This window comes from Sinocyclocheilus anshuiensis, unplaced genomic scaffold (genome assembly GCF_001515605.1).
Source record: "Sinocyclocheilus anshuiensis isolate Anshui unplaced genomic scaffold, SAMN03320099.WGS_v1.1 scaffold997, whole genome shotgun sequence".
Taxonomy (NCBI): Eukaryota; Metazoa; Chordata; class Actinopteri; order Cypriniformes; family Cyprinidae; genus Sinocyclocheilus; species Sinocyclocheilus anshuiensis.
Window position 1 is genome coordinate 2,054,300 of NW_015555715.1, and position 7,013 is coordinate 2,061,312.

At 37.4% G+C, this 7,013-nt stretch overlaps 1 protein-coding gene and 1 pseudogene across 1 annotated transcript in view; one reads left to right on the plus strand and one right to left on the minus strand.

The window, feature by feature from the left end:
- LOC107672234 (splicing factor 3B subunit 3-like) overlaps positions 1 to 2,459 on the minus strand; it is a 32,642-nt pseudogene extending 30,183 nt beyond the window's left edge.
- A 2,100-nt stretch (positions 2,460 to 4,559) lies between these two features.
- Positions 4,560 to 7,013, plus strand: part of LOC107672232 (CMP-N-acetylneuraminate-beta-galactosamide-alpha-2,3-sialyltransferase 2-like) — a 29,198-nt gene continuing 26,744 nt past the window's right edge. The window contains exon 1 of the mRNA XM_016465326.1: positions 4,560 to 4,714. The gene's annotated coding sequence lies outside the window, so the exon portion shown is untranslated. The remainder of the gene's footprint in view (positions 4,715 to 7,013) is intronic.

The window sequence follows — 7,013 nt, forward strand, 5'->3', positions numbered from 1 at the left end:
ACATTCCACAGGCCACAATCAACAACCTAATCAACTCTATGCGAAGGAGATGGTGCATGAGGCAAATGGTGGTCACACCAGATACTGACTGGTTTTCGGACCCTCCCGGACCCCCCAATACAGGAGGGTCTGCACATTCTAAAACTGCACATTTTAGAGTGGCCTTTTATTGTGGCCAGCCTAAGGCACACCTGTGCAATAATCATGCTGTCTAATCAGCATCCTGATATGCCACACTTGTGAGATGGATGGATTATCTCGGCAAAGTGCTCACTAACACAGATTTAGACAGATTTGTGAACAATATTTGAGAGAAATAGGCCTTTTGTGTACATAGAAAAAGTCTTAGATCTTTGAGTTCAGCTCATGACAAATGGGGGAAAAAACAAAAGTGTTGCGTTTATAATTTTGTTCAGTGTATGAGGAGTGCCCTTTTTTCCACTTGAGCCCGTCCGTGGCACCCAAAATACTATCAAACACTCCAACGCAGCTCCATTCTTCGCGAAAGGTGGATAAAAAGGCGCACAGGAAACAAAAACCTCAAAAAATGATATCCGACCCGCCAAATGCTGGCCAAATCACAGAGATGCCGATTCGCACGGGACTAATAACGGGATTAAGATCACAGATAACCTCCGCATATACAGACATGGCCGATTCGCACGGGATTAGGATCACAGACAACCTCCGCAATTATTACAAATAACTGGAGGTCACCAGGTAATACTAATCCCGTGCAAATAGGGCTTTAGAGTAAGGGAAGCACAACTCGGGAAATAAGAGCATACGAGGAGCATGTGAATGCTATGTATATTTATTTTTAATATTTTTAATGTTCTTTAATGTTATCCATTGTTTTGTTTTTTTTAAAGTATCGGTTCAGGCACCGTTTAGGCACCGGTACCATTTTAAAAGTATCGATTTGGCACCGAATGCTATGTATATTTATTTTTAATATTTTTAATGTTCTTTAATGTTATCCTTTTTTTTTTTTTTTTTAAGTATCGGTTCAGGCACCGGTACCGTTTTAAAAGTATCGATTTGGCACCGGTATCGTAAAAAACCCAATCGAACTGCTATCCTAACGCATGTCAAATTACTATAACTTTATAACTTTAGTCCTTACTACATAGTCTAGTTTTACCTATCATAACAGCTCTGCCCTTTGGGTCCTGCAACTGCCCTGGCACAATACGTCTGCAGCCACTCTTGCCGAACGTCTCCTGGTGTATCTTTTCAAACATGTTCTTGGAAGGATGGTACTCCAAGATCACAATACGGCCAGAGTCACTTCCAACCACAACATAGTCTATTACAAGATGAGAGAAGAGATCCATATTAAGAATTCAAATCTCTTTATATGAACTACGCAAAACAACAATCAGAACCAAGTTGCTCACCTTTAGTTCCACCTGTCAACCTGAAGGCCATGAGGGATTGGATGACACCAAACACCTCAATAGTAAGCAGCGTGTGGACCTTACCAGTAGCCTTGTCCAAATACCCACACTTGCGGTCTTTGCACTTGACCACTTGACTACTTATGCTTAATTCTCACTAACTCTTCCAGATACCCTGACAAATATACGTAAAATACTCTGCTTTTAAAAAACTAGCCAGGACAAAGTGCTATTGTTCTGTGACATACCTGAGAAGTTGCCATGGATGGCATGGGAGATGCCAGTTGCCCGCTGCAGAGTCAGGTTGTAGAGAAACATGGCTGCTGTCACTGGACCTTCAGGCTCAGGACAAAGAGCTTAACCAGCACCTACAAGCAAGTCCAACAGAGACTGTATATGTATCAATGTTAAAGGTGAGGACAGCAAAACGACTTTTTATAAGGCACACATTAGAGTTCATTTTATCTAATTAGCACAGAAACATTACGCTTATAGCACTGCATAGGTACAAATACGTTCCATATTATGGTCTTATGTTTAACAATAAATATGCTGGATTTCAAACACAAAGTTTAGGATAAACATTTTGTATTTTCATTAGTAGCTCTAAGGCAAACCAAATTTATGCAGGACAAAATGAACACTGCATAGTGAAAACAAGTTTTTAGAGTTTCACTTTTGATCGTTCGTCGACTTACCACATGCATGGAGAAAAAAAACAATACGCTAAATAAGTGTTCTTGTCATTTTACTAAATGTGACACAAAATCTACTGTTAACGGGCGCTTGAATTTGCAAGCGTTAGTCAGTTGTCCATTCATCATTAGCCAGTCGGCTAACAAACTTTATAGTCAACATAAAGGTTATAACTATAATTTCTGAAAACAAATTTTAGTATGACAGACAAATATGGGTTATTCGCGAAATGTCTGAAAATTATTTACCGAAATAGCAACCTGGATGTTGTAGATTTCAATCAGATGAGAAACTTGCATATTTCATGAGCCTGGTCGCACGTCGCTACAAACGTCGCTGGAAAGACAGAGGGCCTCCCAGTCCCAGTTCTGTGGCGCACAGCGGTATTGTCCAATTACATGCCTGAGCGAAAAGATCGACCTCAAAAAGATTTTTGGTAGAAACGTGCTGTAAAAACGATATTTCTGTTTTTCATATTTCCTGAGTTTTATGGAATATTATTTTATTCAATTCTAACTGTTAAGTTTGACTGATGAAAAACGTGTAATTTTGAAATGTAACATGCATTTACCACGGTAAACTTTTTTTTTGCCAAAGTAACATAGTTACAGTTAATACAATAAAAATGGTAACGTTTATTGACAAGGTATTGATAAGGTCTTAAAAGGGAAATTATACAAAGTGGCCGAGCGATTCTGAAATCTTTTAGACTGTCTAAAGGAGGTCCCATAATGATCTACACAGTACCTATGATTTTTGGTGGAAACTGGAAGCCATGATCAATGTTCGTAAAGGCGAACTCGGTTTTATTATAGACCGTATAATTATTTTTAAATGCAGCATCGTCTTTTAAACGGTATCACTTTCTTCTGAAAAAAGGCACTCGAACTTATAACTCTCTCGCACACGTTTTTTGCGCCGCGTGTGTGTGTGTGTGTGTGTATGTGTGTGTGAGAGATTTGCACCGTGGTTGTGGAAATCCCAGAAAATGACCACATACCGTTAGTGGAAAAATGTTTCATTCTTTCCATTACAGTTTAAAACGATGACCAAATTTATATCACTACCACTATTTATGGTTACAAATGGCAAGAAATTTAAACATCTCAGCTAGAGTGTCAGTATGTTTAAACAGATGTTACAGTGTCAGTTTTTTAAAATCTATTATTTAGGCGAATAATGTTTTTTTTTTAGTTGCATGTTTATTTTGTTTTGATGAGTAATTTTTAGTAATTAATAGTATTTTTATTTGTTTGTTAATTTTTGTTTATATTTTTATTTTCATTACTATCACTGGCACGCGCCGTCATCTTATTTTTATTTAATTTTTATTTCGATATTTATTTTTTATACTGTTTTGTATTTATGCTTTGGCAATACTGTATGTAAAACAATCGTGCCAATAAAGTACCTGTGCTATATATTGATCACTTCCTATTCGTTCCTCGCGAAGTTATTCCCACAACAGCCGTATAAGCAACAAACACCCGAAAAAAACTCCGTCTAACAGAGGCAACGATAACAGATCTAATCACATGCTATCTAATTTAATCTGTCATTTATGACCAAATAAAATTATTTAAAAAGTGTGTTTGATGCTCGAAAGTTTACACTTATACTTTTAGTATACTTTAACTGTAGTGCAAGTAGCATGTAGAACCATTTCCACAAGGCGGCAGTATTTCATCAACTGAGACTTGTCTGGAATGCACATTGAAAATTCATTCAACATTTAAACCATACATGATGGAGAATAACAGCTTGACAGCTACACATACATTTGATACCGCATCTCAGTATTATAAAATTATTATTATTAAAGTCATTTGTGTCTGTTGTTTTTTTTTTTTTCAAAACTGTGAATACATTTAACAACAGATATGAATAGACGAGAATCATATATTGAATACAATTATAAATAGAGAAAAAATATATATCACTTATGTGTTGTGGACAGTTTGGATGTACAGTTACTCTCCGAGCATCCTCGGTCACAGCTGTCTGCTGTGAATACCATCTGTTCCAAGTGCATCATGGGAAATGTAGTACAAAAGGGCGCTGGACTCGCACGCAACAGCTGACACCACTTGACACCACTTTTCATAAATGTGCGTATATAAATGCATAAGAAAAAATGTATTGGGTTAGTCACTTGAGTAATTAAACAAGCAAAATCACGGTTCCCAGTTTAGTGATAAATCATTTAAAGAACTACATATCCCAGTAGACTGTAAACGCGATTGGAGAATATGGGGTGAGGGTGTCTTCTTTGGAGGGGGGGGTTGCGGGGGGGGGGCAACACACACACGGACTACAAGCAGTATTGTGAGAATTACATTGTTGCACATTATCCAAGGGCTTAGAGACGATAAAATAACGGACAGCAGGACAAAATCCTAGTCCTACTACGAGGACGCTGGAAACGACTACCGACAGAGAACTGATGTGAATAATCATATGGAAACTGAATGCTGTTCATTTAGTGCAACATCCACAACAGTCTGCAGAAATGTACATTCCAGAGAGGAGGTGAAGTGAGTGTCTTTACATTCCAAAACTGCCCCAGCTTTAAGGATACATTATGATGAAGTGTTATGTATCCTAATAGGCATTGAAAGGTAAGGAAAGCATGAGCATCATAATATTGTGTCCATTGTGTGAGATAACCTGTTGTGGTCAATGCTTATGTGGTTTTCAGTCCATTAATGTCTCACCCCTCCTTTTTTATTTTTAAAGCAGATAGCCTCAGATTGTGTAGCTAGAGTGGTCCCTGACCCGCATCATGCATAAAGGCACTCAAGAGGGACCCGTGGCTTGCCACTTTGTGTCCGAACCCATCTCATTTATGCGAGGGTCTCATTCCACTCTGAACCCACCCTTACCGATCTGCCAGCGTTGCTTAGATACAGGAAAGAAAGAAGGGTAGTAAAGGATTGTCTTGTGGTTGATGTGATTGGGTGACCTAATCAAGTCTCTGTCTCATCCTTATGCAGTTTGTTCAAAGTAGACACAACTCCAAAGATGTGGATGTAAACTCAAAAAAGTGAAATCAAATAAGCAGTATGTTGACTAGAAAGACAACAAAAATGTATTAAAGATCTATTAACCCATTCTGTGTTCCTTTTCTCAGGGAAGCTTATGGGAAAAGTGCAGGATTTCCTTCCCATTTTACAGCCTAAGTAGAATCACTATATCTTAACATATTTAACATGACTGTATTGGAATTTTAACATCACTTGTGCATTAATAAACCATGTGCTTTAAAGATTTTCATAGATTTTAGCAGACAAGCATTTTCCATGCCCTTATCATCAAATAACTATATGGTTAGATACAGATAAAACTGATGGTTATTAGTGGTTGTTAAGCTAGATATAAGCTAGAAATATGTTTTTAATTTTTCATATGTAACAATTCTGGCCATATTGAATAAGCTGCACCTATTTACTAATATTGACTATTACATATTTATAATACCATATAATCTAAATTACCAAGGTATGCTCAACTATAGGTCCTAGCTGTTTAAAGTTTAATTACTAGTATTTGAATTCTGTTCTGTTATATATGAAACAAAAATAATTTTGGTAGATTATTATGGCATTTTAGACTTTAAGTGGTTCTTTTTCTGTAACGTTGAGACCATTTTGTGGTGCTTCAACTGCTATATCACATAATATCTCACTGTAAACAGCCTCTGCTGCAGCACTTTTAAGTCATTTCTGATTCTGTCATGACATTCAGTTTGCCCTTTGCTAGTTGGTCTTTTTTCAGAGACAGAATTTGAGAGTGCAGTTGCTGTTTGGAGTAATTGCATGACTCTGGTGATAGGGCTCTTAGTTTATTTTTTTTAAGAAATGTCACAGAAAAAATGTTGGTGTAGGATTTACTTTAAAGTTCAGAATGAGGAATTAGACACCCAGTGTAAATTTCCCAAGGCAAATAATGGAGGACCATCTATTTCTTATTATATCTGCTGCAACATTATGCACAGTGACTCAGAGCTGAAACCATGAATAAATCATTGCATTGAACATTTTAATCACCTGATGTGTTTCTTAAACATGTATGTCTTTGAGTTGAAATTACAGTTTGAACTATTAAAATATCACTAAGGTGTAAAAGAGAGGATAAAGAACTTTGCATATTGAGATAGACTGTAAACTTGTCTTGTTTGAGCAACTGTTCGATATGACAGATGTTCATCATCTTCTGTAACTAGGCTAACGTAGTACCTGGGGAATTTCGGGAGCCAGCAAAAGTCCTGCTGACTTAACTAGGTTAACACTGCGTACAGAGCGATCACACTGTCAAAGAGTCACACATGAGAGCTTTTAAATAGGTTACTCTATGGGAAACCTTTTTCTATCAGGGATTCAGATTGGTTAATTCACAGAGCTGTGACAGCAGGGTTACCTGAAATCCACTTCTATCAACCTAAATAGCTCAAGTCAGCGTTTACAGTTACAACACTTGCAACATTTTACCTTTATGTTTGTGTCTTAATTTCGAGATCACATGGATTGTACAGAAAATAACAAATAGGGCACCTGCTGCTGAACACACTAGAGTTGTCTGTAGATCTGTATTCCTGTGTGTGTGTGTGTGTGTGTACTGGTATATATGGTTTATGAGGACACAAATGTGTATAATGACATGGGTACTACAACGTAAACATGGTTTATGAGGACACTTCCTGTGTCCCCGTAAAACAAAAGGCTTAAAAGACATACAAAACGGTGTTTTATGAAATTCAAAAATTGGCAGCAGTTTCCTGTGAGGGGTAGGTTTAGGTGTAGGGCAATAGAAAATACAGTTTGTACAGTATAAAAACCATTACGCCTATGGAGAGTCCCCGTAAACCACAAATACAAGTATGTGTGTGTGTGGTGCACGCATGAGTTCTCCGGGTTTCTC